We start from the raw sequence: 20,956 nt of genomic DNA on the forward strand, positions 1-20,956 counted from the left end.
ACGTTTATTACTGACTGGAAAAATATTTTACAGGAGAAAAAAAAAAGATGCCTAATGGAATGTGTTTTATCTGCATTCCTATCTGCTATTAAAAGATGGTTACACAGGGGAAATAAAGAGTAATGTGTACAATTTCCTGTTTGCCTTCAAACCAAAAACATTGTAGTCACCTTGAGTCAGTTGCCTCCATGAATGAATACACTGTTTAGCCATCATAGAGCAATTACCCTGGAAGAGCAAGTTAATTGTTCTTGCACATCACCATGCAAATATGAATTATAAGAAAATTATATAGTTGTAAAATCTGTCATGAAATCACACGTGATTTCTACTGTTGTGTCTCCATATATAATTAAAAAATAAAAATCATTACCAATGAGAGTGTCATACAGTTAAAGGGAAACTGGAGTGCCAGGAATACAAAGCAGTATTCCTGATACTCTCTCTCCCCCTGCCTCCCGTCTCCCCGGTAAATAAAGGGTTAAAAACCCTTTTATTTATTTACCATTTCCCAGCGCCTATGTCCCACGGCGCTGGGTCAACGCTCCACCCCCTCCTTCGTCTCAAGATTAGCAGGGTCTAATGAGCATGTGCGGCAAAGGCTGTGCGCGCATCTGACTTCCCCACAGGAAATCATTGAATCAATACTTTCCTATGTGGAAAAATCTGACACTGGAGGTCCTCCTGCAGAGCGCTGTAATTACCATCCTGTAATTACCAGGAAGGGTGGTGACAGACAAGAGCATGGGCTGAGAACCACACGGGGGATTAAAATAAGTGGGAAGGCAACCAGTTTGAATAGGTCTGGTAGTGTCCCTGTCCATGCTCCCCAGGGCGGCCATCATCTTACTGCAGTTCCTCTCTGCTCCCTCACGCACTATTTAGTGGGATTTGTCGAGCTCTGCTAAAGTCCCCAAAACCACTTAATGTAGTGGTTCTGGTGCCTGTAGACTGTCCTTGCAAGCTTTTAAATGTAAATGCTGCCTCAATGAGGAGCTACTGGTTAGCACATTCATGGATTGAGTTTTTTGTTTTTGTTTTTTTTGCCATAACCAAATGCAAATTAATAAAATGTATGTTGTATTTGATGAAGGGTGTGGCGGCATATTCTCAAGAAGTTAGGTTATCACTGCCAAGGTTGTCCCTTCCCAGTGTTTGTAGTCTCCATTCACTGTAACACAAGCCCGCCCAGGTGTTTCTGTGTATGGGAGATAATGGAGTCAGCTCTCTGTTAAACTAATGATCTCCAGGACAAAGAAAGCCAAACACACAAAAACCCAGAAGATACACATAACAGGGCTTGACAAATTTGCTTGAAATCTAGGAGGCAGATTTAAAAAAAAAATAAAAAAATTAAATTCTTTATTTTTGTAGTGCGGGTAGTTACAAAGTTTCCACAAACGCCACAACAGCATATATCAACATATAAAAAAAGTATGACAGTGGCTTGCATGATCGCACATTTTCTTTTTTTTTTATTTTATACATAAGCAGGGTTGTAATTATTGCCTGTAGTACATTCATCATTTAACATTAGTAGTTTGTGTTAACAAGGCATTAGATTAGTTTATGCATTAAAGTATTGTAGTTGCATGCAAAAGGTTCATCACATGGCATGAGCTAGTTATGGCCGGCTAGGCAGCGTTTCTGAGTGACATCCTATCTTATGCGCTGTATCACGAGTTTAACAAGTTTTATCACGTTAACGCTAGGACATATGTATGTTTAGGGCCGTATACAGAAAACAGTTAGTGCTGGGTAAAGCTTAAGTACTGCAACTATTGTTAACTACACTGAGTATTGAGTGAAGCAAGTGGTGTAGTAAACGCTTGTGTGAGATATTGTCCACTTGAATTTTACTTAAAGGGAAACTCCAGTGCCAGGAAAACAATCAGTTTCCCCTCTCCCTCCCATCCCCCAATCGCTGAAGGGGTTAAAATCCCTTGAGTAACTTACCAGAGGCAGCAACATGTCCCACGTCGCTGCTTCTTCCTCCGCCGCCGCTCCTCCTCCTCTGTATTACGTCGGCCGGTGGGCGAGACTGATCCCGCCCAGCGGCCTGGGGAGACCTAATTGCCGCGCATGCGCATTAGAGCTCCCCATAGGAAAGCATTGACAGCATGAGGACGTCCAGCGATGCTCTAGCACAGGTTTTCTGTGCTATGATGCAGGAAGTGCCCTCTAGTGGCTGTCTAGCAGACAGCCACTAGAGGTGGAGTTAACCCTGCAAGGTAATTATTGCAGTTTATAAAAAAACTGCAATAATTACAGTTGCAGGGTTAAGAGTAGTAGGAGTTGGCACCCAGACCACTCCAATGGGCAGAAGTGGTCTAGGTGCCTGAAGTGTCCCTTTAAGAAAACAATAACACATGAAAATAGGCTTTATAAGCGTGCTTAGTGAAGGCTCCAGGTTAGTAGGAGCTTTACTGGTCAGTGACCCGATTCCCGTGTCTGGGAAACGGGAACCCTGGATGTGGGGCTCATGGAGGCCCACCAGGTCAGGGTATGGCTGGTGCCCCGAGGTTCTTCTCCGGTGGTCCGAGGAGGGGCTCTCCGCCTGTTTCGTTTGCGTATATATAACCTTGCTGCATCTCGGTCAGCATCGCGGCAGGCATCATGAGTTCTTTTGTGCAAGGTTGCGCTTTGCTGGTCTAGGGTTGCCGGGTGCTGTGTGGGAGCGCGGGTGCTGGCGCCCGAGGTTTCCCGCCATTGCGGTGGTCCGTGCTTGCGTGGCCGGGTGGCCGCCTTGAAGGCCTGCAGTGGGAATCCATAATAGCGTCAACGGGTCTCAGGACGGATCCATAAGGTCACCATTTGAGCCGCTTGAAGGTAGGACACTCCTCTGGCACATAGTGTCGTGTAGAAGCTCAAGCAGAGTTGGTCCAGGGTTTCCAGGGGGTGAGATTGTAAATGGTTTCCAGTGTCCATAAAGCACCAGCAGAGCTACAGAGTGCTGGGCAGATTTTCTCGGTCGCCATGCATGGTGCATGGTCTATTAGAGCTAGTACTTGCATCATTTAGTAAAACAGCATGAAATTTTATATTAAACGATTAAGCTAACAACAAGTTTGTAGGTACAACATGAGTTAGTCGAGATATTGTTGTTGATTAAACTAGTGGCTCGTTTTTAAGTTAGATATCTTGCAGGCTATACAGGCTAGACGATATGAAGCTGGAGTAAATAGAACAACTAGTATGAGGGAGTTTCTAAGCTTGGTCCCATATCTGATTTTGTGGGCAGCAGTTTAAACAAGGCAGGGGTATACGCATCTTACAGGTGAGAAAAGGATCTATCGTTAGTTATGAACATTAAGAGTAACAACACTGAGCTTTGATATAGTTGCTGTATGGGTGCTGTGTTGTGGCTAAGTCCTGCTTAACCCTTGCCAGTCCTGGGTGTGATGATGCCTTGAGGTGTAGCAGGTGTCCAGGGAGCCTGCAGCTCTGGCATGGAGAGGTAAGAAGGGTGCTCTGGTTGCTCTTTGGATGGTGATGCCGAGTAGTGTTGTTGCAGCCTGAGGTTTACGGGCATCTGCCCTGGATTTGGCCCCTTTCTCTGGGTACACTGTGGCTGGCTATAAGGCCTCTGGGTGACTGCTGATGGGGCAGAGTGGAGCTTCAGGTCAGGGGGACGTCTTGGTCGTTTGGTGTTTCGTAGGTGGGAGGTTGGGATACGGGAATGTAGTGGTACCTTGCGTTTCAATATCCTCAGTGTCCCCTGGTATTGCCAAACCAGTTGAGTGTGTCATAGTCATCTTCTGTTGTCACATGGATTATCAGTAGACTTCCAATTACAAAAAAAAGTCATGAGGTTTAGCTGCAATCTGCATACAGAGGGTAGGATAACCAGATAAGTGCACATAGTAATAGGGGAAATAGTTCCAAGGGAAAAGGGCAGGGTAACAACTTTTTTGACCCATGGACATTAAACACTATTAAGAGCACCTTAGTATTACGCCTCAGTACCCAACATGGTGTGTTTTTTTTTTTTTTAACTTGTATTAGAAACAAATAACTCCAGAACGTTTCCAACTGGAACTTTTTTGCAGTCTTAATATATGCTATTTCCCTGTCAGCTGGCCAGTAATCAAGGACCATGACACCACCATTGGTCACTTATTGAATAAAGTGGGATTTGTTATCAAAAGGTTTGCATCTTAGACAATAAACTGGATTCCTTGAAATAACTTTTGATCCTCTATTGTCCCCAATAACATGTACGGATATATTTTCAGTTTTGTGCAGATAGTTGCGTATTATTCTCGATATTTCTTTGTATCTACAGGGTTATCGTGATTATCATGATCACCCTTCTTACCTCTCCATGCCAGAGCTGCAGGCTCCCTGGACAGCTGCTACACCTCAAGGCATCATCACACCCAGGACTGGCCTTTGTTCACACAGTGTAAACATGTGGATACAATCCATCATACCAAACTTCTCCAGAATGTATGATATGAACCTCTTTTGGTTCTCCCTTACTAGACCATCACCTTGTTCAAAGCCAAAGCCTATGAAGTGTTTTACTCTTCCAAAGTCTTAACTGTAAGCATTCTTTTTACATCCTATGAGAACTTCTGTCCATAATATCACCATAATTTTTTAATCTTCATACTCAAGGTTAGATCTTTTTCCCTTTTAACAGATAATAGGGAGATTCTACTAAACGTCTGTTAAAGCACCTGTTTTGTATCTGAGCAGAAGTCATTAGTGCGCATGTCCATATTTTCTGATGGAATTTACTTTTAATTAACAGACATCTTGCCATTTCAAGTAGTGTTCTCCAGTTTCTCTCCACAGTTCCATTTTAATAATGTGAGTAAGGTGCAGAGGTCACATGTCTAATACTTTGCTTGTTAAGTACTGACCGAAAACTCCAAGCAATTAAGTCAGTACCAATGTCAGATTTATACATTATGTTTCCATATGGGGCAATAATCGGTAATTATATTTTCAGCGGAAAACACTTTTATCACTCTTATTTTTCAGGAAGTATACAAACACAGCTCCTGAGTAGTCAATCAGTGAATGCCATGGCATATTTGAAATCTTCTCAAGTTTAATGTTTCTAGAGGACATGCTAAGTCAGTATGCACCAGTTCTAGTGCGATTTTGCACTGGCATCAGACTATTTGCTTATACTCTTACCAAATTTTCCATGAGCACAAATTTTGATCAGACCTATACATTTTACGCTTATTTTTGTTCCTTCCACAACATTCTGTAACTATGCAATGTCCTTGTAATTACAGTGGCCTAGAATTTTGTGCTAAATTTTAATACTGTAACATCCATGACAGGGTGATCATTGTCAGCAAAAGTTTTCAATAGTAAAGTCCAATGTATTTTTTTTTTTATTATTATAAATGTGGTGTTGTACAAACTAGTTCATGTTTACCTTGCTTAAAGCCATATACAATGCTTTCTTTAGGGTGGATTTCCTTTACTGTCATATAGGCAACTTCACCTCTCCTCAGTGCCACACCTACTGTCGTTTTTCCCATCTGCAAGCTCTATGAAATGTTTCTCTGATTTAAAGTAGGGATGCACCAAAATTTCGGCCAAAAACAGGCCTATCCAGTTTCGGCCAAAAATTGGTCAAATTTGTTGAAATTAAATGTTTTATTTTTATAGATTTTTATGTTTTTAGTAGTGCATAGTTTAAAAGACATGCCTGCATTAACAATTCAGATGATTATATATCACAATGAAATATAGTAATGATAAGTCAAGAATACTGCACTTGGGACCGGGGGGGGGCACACACTATAGAACAGGGGAGGTGGGGAAAGAACACTATAAGACGGGGGATGGGGGGAAAGAACACTATAAGACGGGGGATGGGGGGGAAAGAACACTATAAGACGGGGGATGGGGGGGAAAGAACACTATAAGACGGAAATGGGGGGGAAAGAAGACTATAAGACGGGGGATGGGGGGGAAAAAACAACACCGGGACAGGGGATGGGGGGAAAAAACAACACCGGGACAGGGGATGGGGGGAAAAAACAACACCGGGACAGGGGATGGGGGGAAAAAACAACACCGGGACAGGGGATGGGGGGAAAAAACAACACCGGGACAGGGGATGGGGGGGAAAAACAACACCGGGACAGGGGATGGGGGGGAAAAACCAACACCGGGACAGGGGATGGGGGGAAAAACCAACACCGGGACAGGGGATGGGGGGGAAAGACAACACCGGGACAGGGGGGAAAAGACAACACCGGGACAGGGGGGGAAAGACAACACCGGGACAGGGGGGGAAAGACAACACCGGGACAGGGGGGGAAAGACAACACCGGGACAGGGGGGGAAAGACAACACCGGGACAGGGGGGGAAAGACAACACCGGGACAGGGGGGGAAAGACAACACCGGGACAGGGGGGGAAAGACAACACCGGGACAGGGGGGGAAAGACAACACCGGGACAGGGGGGGAAAGAACACTGGGACAGGGGGGGAAAAGAACACTGGGACAGGGGGGGGTAAAAGAACACTGGGACAGGGGGGGTAAAAGAACACTGGGACAGGGGGGGTAAAAGAACACTGGGACAGGGGGGGGTAAAAGAACACTGGGACGGGGGGGGGAAAGAACACTGGGACAGGGGGGGAAAAGACCGGGGGGGCACACACTATAGAACAGGGGAGGTGGGGAAAGAACACTATAAGACGGGGGATGGGGGGGAAAGAACACTATAAGACAGGGGATGGGGGGGAAAAACAACACCGGGACAGGGGATGGGGGAAAAAAACAACACCGGGACAGGGGATGGGGGGAAAAACAACACCGGGACAGGGGATGGGGGGAAAAAAACAACACCGGGACAGGGGATGGGGGGAAAAAAACAACACCGGGACAGGGGATAGGGGAAAAAAACAACACCGGGACAGGGGATGGGGGGGAAAAACAACACCGGGACAGGGGATGGGGGGGAAAAACAACACCAGGACAGGGGATGGGGGGGAAAGACAACACCGGGACAGGGGGGAAAAGACAACACCGGGACAGGGGGGAAAAGACAACACCGGGACAGGGGATGGGGGGGAAAGACAACACCGGGACAGGAGATGGGGGGGAAAAACAACACCGGGACAGGGGATGGGGGGGAAAACCAACACCGGGACAGGGGATGGGGGGGAAAAACCAACACCAGGACAGGGGATGGGGGGAAAAGACAACACCGGGACAGGGGGGAAAAGACAACACCGGGACAGGGGGGAAAAGACAACACCGGGACAGGGGGGAAAAGACAACACCGGGACAGGGGATGGGGGGGAAAGACAACACCGGGACAGGGGATGGGGGGGAAAGACAACACCGGGACAGGGGGGAAAAGACAACACCGGGACAGGGGGGAAAAGACAACACCGGGACAGGGGGGGAAAGACAACACCGGGACAGGGGGGGAAAGACAACACCGGGACAGGGGGGAAAAGACAACACCGGGACAGGGGGGAAAAGACAACACCGGGACAGGGGGGAAAAGACAACACCGGGACAGGGGGGAAAAGACAACACCGGGACAGGGGGGAAAAGACAACACCGGGACAGGGGGGAAAAGACAACACCGGGACAGGGGGGAAAAGACAACACCGGGACAGGGGGGAAAAGACAACACCGGGACAGGGGGGAAAAGAACACTGGGACAGGGGGGGAAAAGAACACTGGGACAGGGGGGGTAAAAGAACACTGGGACGGGGGGGGTAAAAGAACACTGGGACGGGGGGGGTAAAAGAACACTGGGACAGGGGGGGTAAAAGAACACTGGGACAGGGGGGGGTAAAAGAACACTGGGACAGGGGGGGGTAAAAGAACACTGGGACAGGGGGGGGTAAAAGAACACTGGGACAGGGGGGGGGGTAAAAGAACACTGGGACGGGGGGAAAGAACACTGGGACGGGGGGGAAAGAACACTGGGACGGGGGGGAAAGAACACGGACGGGGGGGGAAAGAACACTGGGACGGGGGGGAAAGAACACTGGGACGGGGGGGGAAGAACACTGGGACGGGGGGGGAAAGAACACTGGGACGGGGGGGGGAAAGAACACTGGGACGGGGGGGGGAAAGAACACTGGGACGGGGGGGGGAAAGAACACTGGGACGGGGGGGGGAAAGAACACTGGGACGGGGGGGGAAAGAACACTGGGACGGGGGGGGGGAAAGAACACTGGGACGGGGGGGGGGAAAAGAACACTGGGACGGGGGGGGAAAAGAACACTGGGACGGGGGGGGAAAAGAACACTGGGACGGGGGGGAAAAGAACACTGGGACGGGGGGGAAAAGAACACTGGGACGGGGGGGGAAAAGAACACTGGGACGGGGGGGGAAAAGAACACTGGGACGGGGGGGGGAAAGAACACTGGGACGGGGGGGGGAAAGAACACTGGGACGGGGGGGAAAAGAACACTGGGACGGGGGGGAAAAGAACACTGGGACGGGGGGGGAAAGAACACTGGGACGGGGGGGGAAAAGAACACTGGGACGGGGGGGGAAAAGAACACTGGGACGGGGGGGGAAAAGAACACTGGGAGGGGGGGAAAAGAACACTGGGACGGGGGGGGGAAAGAACACTGGGACGGGGGGGAAAAGAACACTGGGACGGGGGGGAAAAGAACACTGGGACGGGGGGGGAAAGAACACTGGGACGGGGGGGGAAAGAACACTGGGACGGGGGGGGAAAGAACACTGGGACGGGGGGGGAAAGAACACTGGGACGGGGGGGGAAAGAACACTGGGACGGGGGGGGAAAGAACACTGGGACGGGGGGGAAAGAACACTGGGACGGGGGGGAAAAGAACACTGGGACGGGGGGGGAAAGAACACTGGGACGGGGGGGGAAAAGAACACTGGGACGGGGGGGGAAAAGAACACTGGGACGGGGGGGGAAAAGAACACTGGGAGGGGGGGAAAAGAACACTGGGACGGGGGGGGGAAAGAACACTGGGACGGGGGGGAAAAGAACACTGGGACGGGGGGGAAAAGAACACTGGGACGGGGGGGGAAAGAACACTGGGACGGGGGGGGAAAGAACACTGGGACGGGGGGGGAAAGAACACTGGGACGGGGGGGAAAGAACACTGGGACGGGGGGGAAAGAACACTGGGACGGGGGGGGAAAGAACACTGGGACGGGGGGGAAAGAACACTGGGACGGGGGGGGAAGAACACTGGGACGGGGGGGGAAAGAACACTGGGACGGGGAGGAAAAGAACACTGGGACGGGGGGAAAAGAACACTGGGACGGGGGGAAAAGAACACTGGGACGGGGGGAAAGAACACTGGGACGGGGGGAAAAGAACACTGGGACGGGGGGAAAAGAACACTGGGACAGGGGGAAAAGAACACTGGGACAGGGGGAAAAGAACACTGGGACAGGGGGAAAAGAACACTGGGACAGGGGGAAAAGAACACTGGGACAGGGGGAAAAGAACACTGGACAGGGGGAAAAGAACACTGGGACAGGGGGAAAAGAACACTGGGACAGGGGGAAAAGAACACTGGGACAGGGGGAAAAGAACACTGGGACAGGGGGAAAAGAACACTGGGACAGGGGGAAAAGAACACTGGGACAGGGGGAAAAGAACACTGGGACAGGGGGAAAAGAACACTGGGACAGGGGGAAAAGAACACTGGGACAGGGGGAAAAGAACACTGGGACAGGGGGAAAAGAACACTGGGACAGGGGGGAAAAGAACACTGGGACAGGGGGGAAAAGAACACTGGGACAGGGGGGAAAAGAACACTGGGACAGGGGGGAAAAGAACACTGGGACAGGGGGGAAAAGAACACTGGGACAGGGGGGAAAAGAACACTGGGACAGGGGGGAAAAGAACACTTGGACAGGGGGGGGAACACTATGGGACAGGGGAGGGGGGGTACACTATGGGACAGGGGAGGGGGGAACACTATGGGACAGGGGAGGGGGGGAACACTATGGGACAGGGGAGGGGGGGAACACTATGGGACAGGGGAGGGGGGGAACACTATGGGACAGGGGAGGGGGGGAACACTATGGGACAGGGGAGGGGGGGGAACACTATGGGACAGGGGAGGGGGGGAAACACTATGGGACAGGGGAGGGGGGGAACACTATGGGACAGGAGAGGAGGGGGAAACACTATGGGACAGGAGAGGAGGGGGAAACACTATGGGACAGGAGAGGAGGGGGAAACACTATGGGACAGGAGAGGAGGGGGAAACACTATGGGACAGGAGAGGAGGGGGAAACACTATGGGACAGGAGAGGAGGGGGAAACACTATGGGACAGGAGAGGAGGGGGAAACACTATGGGACAGGGGGGGGGGAAACACTATGGGACAGGGGAGGGGGGGGAAACACTATGGGACAGGGGAGGGGGGGAAGCACTATGGGACAGGGGAGGGGGGAGAAACACTATGGGACAGGGGAGGGGGGGAAACACTATGGGACAGGGGAGGGGGGGAAACACTATGGGACAGGGGAGGGGGGAAACACTATGGGACAGGGGAGGGGGGAAACACTATGGGACAGGGGAGGGGGGGAAACACTATGGGACAGGGGAGGGGGGGAAACACTATGGGACAGGGGAGGGGGGGAAACACTATGGGACAGGGGAGGGGGGGAAACACTATGGGACAGGGGAGGGGGGGAAACACTATGGGACAGGGGAGGGGGGGAAACACTATGGGACAGGGGAGGGGGGGAAACACTATGGGACAGGGGAGGGGGGGAAACACTATGGGACAGGGGAGGGGGGGAAACACTATGGGACAGGGGAGGGGGGGAAACACTATGGGACAGGGGAGGGGGGGAAACACTATGGGACAGGGGAGGGGGGGAAACACTATGGGACAGGGGAGGGGGGGAAACACTATGGGACAGGGGAGGGGGAAAACACTATGGGACAGGGGAGGGGGGGAACACTATGGGACAGGAGAGGAGGGGGAAACACTATGGGACAGGAGAGGAGGGGGAAACACTATGGGACAGGAGAGGAGGGGGAAACACTATGGGACAGGAGAGGAGGGGGAAACACTATGGGACAGGAGAGGAGGGGGAAACACTATGGGACAGGAGAGGAGGGGGAAACACTATGGGACAGGAGAGGAGGGGGAAACACTATGGGACAGGAGAGGAGGGGGAAACACTATGGGACAGGAGAGGAGGGGGAAACACTATGGGACAGGAGAGGAGGGGGAAACACTATGGGACAGGAGAGGAGGGGGAAACACTATGGGACAGGAGAGGAGGGGGGAAACACTATGGGACAGGAGAGGAGGGGGAAACACTATGGGACAGGAGAGGAGGGGGAAACACTATGGGACAGGAGAGGAGGGGGAAACACTATGGGACGGGGGGGGGGGAAAACACTATGGGACAGGGGAGGGGGGGAAACACTATGGGACAGGGGAGGGGGGAAACACTATGGGACAGGGGAGGGGGGGAAACACTATGGGACAGGGGAGGGGGGGAAACACTATGGGACAGGGGAGGGGGGGAAACACTATGGGACAGGGGAGGGGGGGAAACACTATGGGACAGGGGAGGGGGGGAAACACTATGGGACAGGGGAGGGGGGGAAACACTATGGGACAGGGGAGGGGGGGAAACACTATGGGACAGGGGAGGGGGGAAACACTATGGGACAGGGGAGGGGGGGAAACACTATGGGACAGGGGAGGGGGGGAAACACTATGGGACAGGGGAGGGGGGGAAACACTATGGGACAGGGGAGGGGGGGAAACACTATGGGACAGGGGAGGGGGGGAAACACTATGGGACAGGGGAGGGGGGGAAACACTATGGGACAGGGGAGGGGGGGAAACACTATGGGACAGGGGAGGGGGGGAAACACTATGGGACAGGGGAGGGGGGGAAACACTATGGGACAGGGGAGGGGGGGGAAACACTATGGGACAGGGGAGGGGGGGAAACACTATGGGACAGGGGAGGGGGGGAAACACTATGGGACAGGGGAGGGGGGGAAACACTATGGGACAGGGGAGGGGGGGAAACACTATGGGACAGGGGAGGGGGGGAAACACTATGGGACAGGGGAGGGGGAAAACACTATGGGACAGGGGAGGGGGAAAACACTATGGGACAGGGGAGGGGGAAAAAAATTATTTGAAAAGCATATGCAAAAATATTAAATTAAGGCCTGAGTGCCACCCCCAACCAAGCCTGTATGAAGGTTTGAAAACTGAGAATTACTTATTGTGCTGCTCCTCTCACTTTTGATCCCACCTTTTTGGTCGGGATCAAGAGAAACATTGGGAGGCTAGTGAGCATGCACAGCATAACTGTCTGCTCTGTGACAATCAAATGTTGATTTGATTTAATCTATAATAATATTTATACTTAAATCAGGAAGGCACCTCCATGTTAAAACTTCAATGAAACACTGTTGCCCTTTTTGGACATGACGCGAAGGAAGGTGTGGCGTGTCAACGGAGAAAACGTAAGCTATGTGAACCAGGAGTGACAGCTGATGGTGCGAGGGAGAGACCGTTTTAGGACGTGGCTCTGTCGACCTACGGCTAATTTTTTATTCAGACAACCATGAATACACTTGATGAGCAGTGGCACCAATATTCTCTCATATACTCTTTAGATGTCTGATTCAAACAAAGCAAGTGAGTGGAGGTGAAATATACCCATCTGTATCTACCAGCTTCAGAGACTGGAAACATTAAAAAAAAAACAGCAGGCCCAATAAGAATCATCTTGGAGGCCTTAAATTTCAAAGATGTTTAGCAGCTACCCAAAGAAAAATCTCCAGCAGTACAGATAAGTGACATTCTTTATGAAAACAACTGAAAGCACCCAGGGTGCAGGTTATATTTTTAAGCTGATATTTCAATACTATGCTGTGGATACTATAACAAATAAATAGTCAAGTAAAGCTTTGTAGTGGTTATGGTGCCAGTAGTGCCCTCCCAGAGTAAATAGTCAAATTGTTTAAGAACAGTATAACAACTTACCTGGGATCTGCAGTAGAGGATGGGTGCAGTAGTGTGTGTGAGGGGTGCAATGTGCGTGGGTTGCAGTGAGTGTACGGGGGTGCATTGTGTTTGTGAAGGATGAAGTGTGTGTGTGCGTGAGGGGTACAGTGTGTGTATGGGGGGGAGGTTTTATGAGGGGTACAGTGGGTGTATGTGGGGGGAGAGGTTGTATGAGGGGGCAGTGTGTGTGTGTATGGGGAGGGGCAGTGTGTGTGTGTGTATGGAGGGGACAGTGTGTGTATGAAGGGGCAGTGTGTGTGAACGGGGTAGTTATTGTGTCTCTGTGGGGGTAGGAGGGCAACTAAATAGATATAATTTTTTTTTTTTTAATTATAAATAGATTTTTTTCATATCCCCCCTCCATGCTTACCTTTGCTGGGGAGGGGGGGGGGGGGAGTACAAGGCCATCCCTGGAGGTCCAAGTGGTGAGAGTGAACTCAGGAGATGGAGAGACAGCCTCAGGAGCTGCTAGAGTTCACTCTTGCGAGATTCGGAGCGTTGCCATGGTAACCGCGTCAATGCTCCAAGCTCGCAAAAGTAGAACCTCGCGGAGCTGCAGGTTAGAGCTCCCCCAGGTCCTCTCTCCCTCCCTCCCCTGCCGACTGCCAGCATTACACTGCTAGCAGGCCAGAGAGGGAGAGCTGTGATCTCCCCTCTGGTTGTGCAGAGCAGACAGGGGAAGGAGGCACAGTTCCTGGTGCTATGATCATTTGATCATAACACCGGGAAAATATCTTGCGGCGCCACGGTGTGCCTGTACCAGCGCCCCAGCACACAGTTTGGGAACCGATCATATGTATTTCTAATGATCTAATTTGGTTAACCACTTGTTTAAAAACAGTTCGTGGTAACAATAAAGTTTTGAATAACATCAACATGAACAACATGTTCTGACTCTGAAGAATGCAAAATTACTATTTACAAAAAAATATTAATCATTGCATGCATCATGAGTAAAAATACAAAATACACCTTTCATCTTGTTTTAATCTTGAAAAATGTTAATCTCAAAGTCTTACATCTGTCATAAAACATGCTGCAACAAGAGAAGGGAGGTATAAGTGCAAAAAAATTTATAATCGAAGGACGCTGGCCCGCCTATCATGCATAATAGAGGTTTTCATATGGCTTCCCAGAGCGTAAACATAAGTGCTCATAACCACTGTAACCTCATACATAAATAACGCCCTTTTGTTTAGTCAAGCTTCCAAGACTGAATCTATTTAGATTTAATTTTTACCTACAGGTTTGTAGCATAAAAAAAAAATTTTTACAAAAATTTTACACATACACACACACACACACACAAAGAGCTGCAAATGCCACTGCTACTATAGGTCCACCACCTAATGCCCCTCAACCTCACAGAGGAAAATTATGCTTTTCCTGGCCCATGCACAAGTACTTGCAGACTACCTTCAAAAGGTTCCCTCCCAAATTTTAGTGAAACCAAGAAACAGAAATGCTAACATTTGTCATACTACAGGGACCCATTAAAATATGCACATTAAAATGTAGAGCTTACGGTGTGGTTTTTAGTGTACTCTCTAGTGAGCCAGAGCGCAGCTTCTAGATGTTCACAGCTAGCAGTCAGAATCACTGAGTGCTGAACTGCTAGGGGGCGATTACGGAGTTTTGCAACCACTAGAGGTGCAAACCTCCCACTCCCACTTCAGGATCACCAGGCAGTTAACCCCGGATGGATCCCTAATAACATAGTACATATAGCCAGAAAACGCAACACACACACGACACAAACTCCACACTGTGACAAAGTGAGAATCTATGGTAGGAATCAGGTCGACACACAGAGTAGTTCACAAGACTGAGAATTTTTGCAAAATAAATCTTATTGGCAAAATTGAGGTGAATATAGCCATGTTGTGACTATAGGCGAGAGTTAGACAATTTTTCTAAATAAGCTGTTTTTGCCTCAATTTTTTCATTCAGATTTAATTTGTGGAAATGCAGAGCTCAGCAAATTGGCCTGTCAAGGGCTCTCGGCAGGGGTCCCAATCTTTGTAAATTAAATTATTTTGCTTCAAGACAAATAGTCACAATGGACAAGTAGATTTAGTTACCACTTTATTCCCTTAGACAAGTAGATTTTTTTTAAAAATGCCCACCCCTGTACTCGCACTTCAGAAAATTAGATGTGATACATTAGACGCTGACTGGAGTGTTCCGGTTCGGGAAGCAGCGATGCCGACCCTCAAAAGTCTTGCAGAGCGGTTACGGCCTAGAGCAGACCCCGGACAGGAGAAACGGACGATCTCCTGCCCCATGTCTCAACCTCCAGCAGGAAATTGCAGAGTCACGTTACCCCCCCCCCCCATGTTAATTTTGTTATAAGTGGCATCAAGTTAGCCCGTTAGGGGCAGTGACAGTTCATACCACACAGATCTGGCATGCCAAGTTCCCTTCTGCGGGCAGAGTTCCAGTCTGCCAGGGTACCATGTCTAATGTCTCAATAATCTTACTTCTTAATCTTAATCTTGTTTAGTACATTCTATATCTATCTATCTCAATATAGTCATGTCTGACAAGATATGCCATAAAGGAAGCGTAGATTTATTTATCATACTCAGACGACTGTATATAGCATGCCTAGCTTGTTTAACTCCTTTTTTATATACACTGTTCTACTTGCTCATGCATTTCTATGAAAATGTAGGTTTTCCTGTTTCTATTATAAAAATTGTGCATGCCTCTCTATTACCACAAATGTACAGCGGGATGCTCTGCCTGAGGATTGCCTTTGGGGTACCTCAAGTTTGTATGTAATCTTCTGCACTGCAAAAATACAAAATAAAATACAAATTTACATTAAAAGATGAGTGGAGAAAAAAAAAATGTTTATTCACAAAACATCGAATTGCTAAGAATGCTAATCGTTATTGAGTTTTTTGGGGGGAAATTCTTTGTGAATTCCGTACAAACACTGCTTTAGTGAATATCATAGGAAAGAAGTGTCTGTATCATTGCACACAGTACAAATGTGCATTAAAGATGGGTATGTGCTTTCATCACCTCCCTATACGCACACCTAAGCTCCAATAGCACCGACTGGTGGGGAACTGCACTACACAACGCAGTGGGAATCAGACCTAGGAGAGGTACTAGAGGGCACAGAATGGAGGGAAATCTGGGAAGCAAATAAAGCCACCTCAATATGCGTCACACAGCAAGAACAAGCATACAAAACCATGCTTAGATGGTACACCACCCCAGTAGAGATGTACCACATGCACAAGACCCCAGACGACTTGTGTTGGAGGGGTTGCGGACACAGAGAGACATACAAGCACATGTGGTGGGAAAGCACAGGCCTTCTGGAGGGAGATGGGGAGCCTGCTGGACAAGGTATTCCAGAGACAAGTGAAAATAGACCCATGGGTGTTCCTATTATCCAGAACATTAGACGACTGGCCAAGGGGGGGGGACGACAAAAACTCATACACAAACTCACCTTGGCAGCCAGGCTCACCAAGGCACAAGCATGGCTCAAACCTGACATCCCCCAGATAAATACACAAAATAAAAGACACCCACGTCATGGACCATCTCACGGCACTGGTGAGAGGTACAACAAAATCATACGAAAAAGTCTGGGAGCTGTGGAAGGCCGGGGACTGGGGGGGCTAGAAAAGGGAGCTGGGAGGGGGTAACCCCTCCCCCCACACCTGGCAAAAAGATCCCCACCTCGGGCGGACCGGTCCAGGGGCCCGCAACCCCCAGGTGCTCCAGCCGGGCCGACCGATCCAAAGGAACCCAGAATCTGTCTACATGAGTCGACCGAATCCAACCGGAACAACTAAGATACTCCGAATCCCACCATGAGAGTGATCCCCCCCCTAATCAACTCCCCTGTTTCCCTTTTCTTTACTTTCTTCTCTAACTTTTCTTTCACCGTTGCTGGAGAGAGTGGCCATAGCTCACGTACAAAATAACTACGCAACTCAACCGTGACTTAATGGTGCCCACAACGGAGGGCACACTATACAATGTACTGGTTCTGCCACCATGTTAAGCGTTTGGTTAACAAAAATGGTGTCGCTAACACGCAAGCGTACCCTAACAAGGGACGGGGTATTTCACAATGAGGGGCACACGACACCCATAGTATTTGTGCCCACGTTAAAAATGCAGGTACTGCGTGATGCTCATCTTGTTACCATGATGTAATGCAACGACACACCAAAAATAAAGAATTTTTTTTTTTTTTTTTATGGATATATGCTATTTATATATTTGGTTACATATATTATAAACGGGTCACTAAGAACCATAACAAAAATAATTATAATATTTGCAGTGAAACACCATTAAAAATGCTAAAGTGTTAAATTACTGTCCTGATGAACATATGAAGTATGAAGTAAATGGAACATCAAGACTCTTGAGATATAGGTTACATGTTAATTACTGGTCAAATAAAATGATTTTCCACATAATACCACAAAGCAAATAGGGTTTCCCAGTTTACTGTGATAAATGTGCAAAATCTAGAGTCCAACACAGCAAACTGGAAAAATAGAGTATGGTAAACTTTCCAGATGTTTGCAACACTGTTACTTGCACACCACAACTAACAGAAAAAGTAGAAAAAAAAACGCCAAAGAACATATAAATTCAATCAGTAAGAAACACTCAAATTGAAATGTAAAACAGTCCAATTAGAACAATATTTTACAAAAGGTTAAGCTCAGTTTTAAATATTGCAGATTAATGGATAGAAGCATAATCTGTTGACATGATTCTGTAAACATAAAATATACTACAAAACACAGCATCATACACATTGCAAACCTAGGATGCCCAACATATGTCAGATGAGCTCATGTAGACGACACTTTCCTTGATGCACAAAATCCAAATGGAGGACATGGCATTGTAAGCAGCACAGAGGAATGTCCAAAGTGGAGCAATCACCATGGAAACCAATGGATTGCTCCTGCTCAGTGTTCTACTTCTAGAACCGTGTGCTTCCTCAGCCTGGATTAGTATTAAGGCAGCATTGAAAGTGAATATCCACCAGCAGCCCCCTCACAGACAGCTGACAGCAACACTGGCACACTCCTCCTTACCTGAGCTAAGTGTGGCCACTCACTGATAGAGAACCCGGTGATGTGAAAGGAATAGGACCACACAGACACTTTGTCCCTATAGGGAGCTCTGTACACAGCAGTAAAACTCTTCAACTCCTGAACATCTACTTCTTCTCCATAATCCACTCTGTCTCTTCCTCTCCACCTCTTAGTTTGAAAACGATCCTAATGACGTCAGTTCCGGATTGGGAGCGTGCGCAAAATGACGTCATCCTGACGTTCGTGCGCGTTCTCGGCTACCGAATCCGCTCCTTGGCCTTCTACACTACAGTTTTCATCAGACCGCAAAGCGTGGTCTGTGAAAGATTTCCTCAGGCGGTGTTTGTAAATCTGATGTGATAACTACTGTGTGCTGAGAGCCGATGGGTGCTCAGAGAGAGTTGTGGGAAGTTTAGCACAACACGTGCGAGTAGCACTCTTACTTTTACATAAAATGAAGATGTAATCTGTGAATCATATGAGAAGTTGAGATATGTGTCTGTATAACGGAGTCAGGTTAATATTTTTGAGAGGGAGAAAAAAAAAAAAACAGCTGCATTGGCCGGGAATCGAACCCGGGCCTCCCGCGTGGCAGGCGAGAATTCTACCACTGAACCACCAATGCTTGCTTAAGATCCTGTACTGTAGTAGTAGACATAACCTCGAAGCTGGTGATGTACACTAATTCATAATATTTCTTTCTGATTTCTATAATGTGTTTTTTTTGGCTCAACAAAAATTAAAATTTGGAAAAGCAAGTATGTTTGTCTGAGAGGGATGACTATTCCAAATATGTTTGTCACTGAGATCTTTTTGTCAGTTCTGTTACATGTTTGTCCATCTGTCATTTTTTTTTGTGTCAATCAGTTTTTATTTAGTTTTCAAAGGTAACAATAAGAGGTACAGTAGGTACAATGCTTGTTCTGTACAGTGGTGACATTGGTAGACAGTTAAACTGAAGGTTGGCAATCTGTACACATTAGTGGGGTAGGTTTAATGACGTGCAGGTTCACTTAGTAAATCGTTTCTGAAGGTAGGTCGAGCTCTGACAAGCAAGTACACGGTACAATGAAGAGTAACCCTCCAGACCTGGTTTCAACCCATCTCCCTATGCGTCAGGTTTTGTGTGTGGGCTCAAAGATTAGAAACCGTAAAGGTATAAGTGTTCCTATGCTGATGTTCTAGTGAGTGTGTGTGGCACAATTTTAAGGTAGGATTCACCTAAGGCCGCATTCGGTTTAGCTCTGGTTATGGTTTGTTCATACATGTGGACAAACGCCTGAGATAGTTATCCCGTGTTCTGCCCAGTCTCCGTCCCTATAGTAGTTAGCTTAAGTCCCACATCGGTCTGGGTATTTTGTCTCTTGGTTTATCTGCGTCCGGTGTCTATGAGGGTTAGCCTGACATCTATCAGGACCGTATCTCGACCTTCCTCCCCCATGGGGCCTATCGAACCTAACGGTACAGTAAGTGTCAGGGTCAGTCCTGTCGGTGGGAGGTGGTAGCCTAGGCGTTCCTTGCTGCGGTCGTGTCCATCTCCCTGGTCGGATTCCAACCTGTCTGGTTGTTCCGTCACTCGTCTGGTATGTCGGGGGGAGGGGGGGGGTGTCCAGTAGGAGGTGGTTGTAGCGGGGCAGGGGGTTGGGGGGGAAGGGCAGGGGTCAATGTAGCCTTAGGCCAACAGCCCGGGTGAGGTCCCCATGGGCGTGCACTAGTCTCATGTTCGGACAGCGTACGGTCGTGGCCACACGTCTATTCGTACTGGGTCCAGTCCCCCGAGCCCGGCATGCCCCTGTGCCCTTATGCTCTTCCCGTAGAAATGTAATGCCTCCACGGGTACCATTGTAGGGCGCACTTGTCCGAGCGTCCCTGCAGGGAAGCAGTCAGTATTTCCATCTCATAAATTAATTCTACTTTGTCAACCCATTGGCTGAAGGTGGGTACCGAAGCCCTATTCCAATGCAAGGGGATCAGCGCTTTCGCAGCATTCAGCATATGGATGGTCAGTGAGTGTTTATATTTCCTGGTGGGGACTGGAGTGTGGTGTAGGAGCATCGTCATGGGTAGTAGGGGAAGATCGCTTCCAGTGATTTCCTTAATTTTCGAGTTAATCTGCAGCCAGTATGGCGCTAGTCGGGGGCATGACCACCATATGTGCAAGGTCGTTCCTATAGCCGAGTTGCATCTCCAGCATGAGCCCGCGTTGTTGTCGGCGAAGTGTCTCAGGATATCGGGCGTGCGGTACCAATGGGACAACAATTTATAGCCAGTCTCCTGGACCTTCGAACTAATGGAGCATTTATGGGTGAGTAGTACAATCTTGTCCCATTCTTGTTCCGTGAGTTGCGTACCGGTTTCCCGTTCCCATTTGCCTCTGTAGCCCACGGGGCTGTTGTCTATGGTCCCTCGAAGAGTCTTGTATAGGAGTGATACCCCGTGGTCTATGTGAGCTCGGTTTGTGCATAGCCGCTCGAAGCTAGTGAGTTGTCTGTGGAGGTGGTTCTGACCCGCAATTCTAGTAACATACGTCCGCACCTGGTGGTAGCGGAATTCGTCCAGCTGTGTGGGTCGTGTATCTCCCAGTAAGTCGGGCAGTGGTCTGAGTGTTCTCCCTGTGCACCACCGACCCACGTAAATCCAATCGGGTTGCTGGAAGCCCTGGAAAGCTGCTGGGGGTAAACCTCCCGTCAACTCCGGGTTGTGGGTGATAGGGGTCAGGGGGTTCGGTGAGGTAGTTAGTTGCTGAGTGTGGCGGGTTTTGCACCAGGTCTTAAGGGTCGCGTCAATCATGGGGTTGTCTATGCGTAGCTCCGGGAAGGTGGCTCGTCCCAACCACAGTTTAGAGGGAAACTGGCCTTGTGTTTGCTGGAGTTCCATGGCCA

At 49.0% G+C, this 20,956-nt stretch overlaps 1 protein-coding gene across 1 annotated transcript in view; it reads right to left on the reverse strand.

Moving 5' to 3' along the window:
* The window catches only part of KATNA1 (katanin catalytic subunit A1), a 71,295-nt gene extending 53,032 nt beyond the window's left edge, over nt 1–18,263 (reverse strand). The window contains exon 1 of the mRNA XM_063441218.1: nt 18,075–18,263. The gene's annotated coding sequence lies outside the window, so the exon portion shown is untranslated. The remainder of the gene's footprint in view (nt 1–18,074) is intronic.
* Nucleotides 18,264–20,956: the final 2,693 nt, after the last annotated feature.

This window comes from Pelobates fuscus, chromosome 2 (genome assembly GCF_036172605.1).
Source record: "Pelobates fuscus isolate aPelFus1 chromosome 2, aPelFus1.pri, whole genome shotgun sequence".
Classification (NCBI taxonomy): Eukaryota; Metazoa; Chordata; class Amphibia; order Anura; family Pelobatidae; genus Pelobates; species Pelobates fuscus.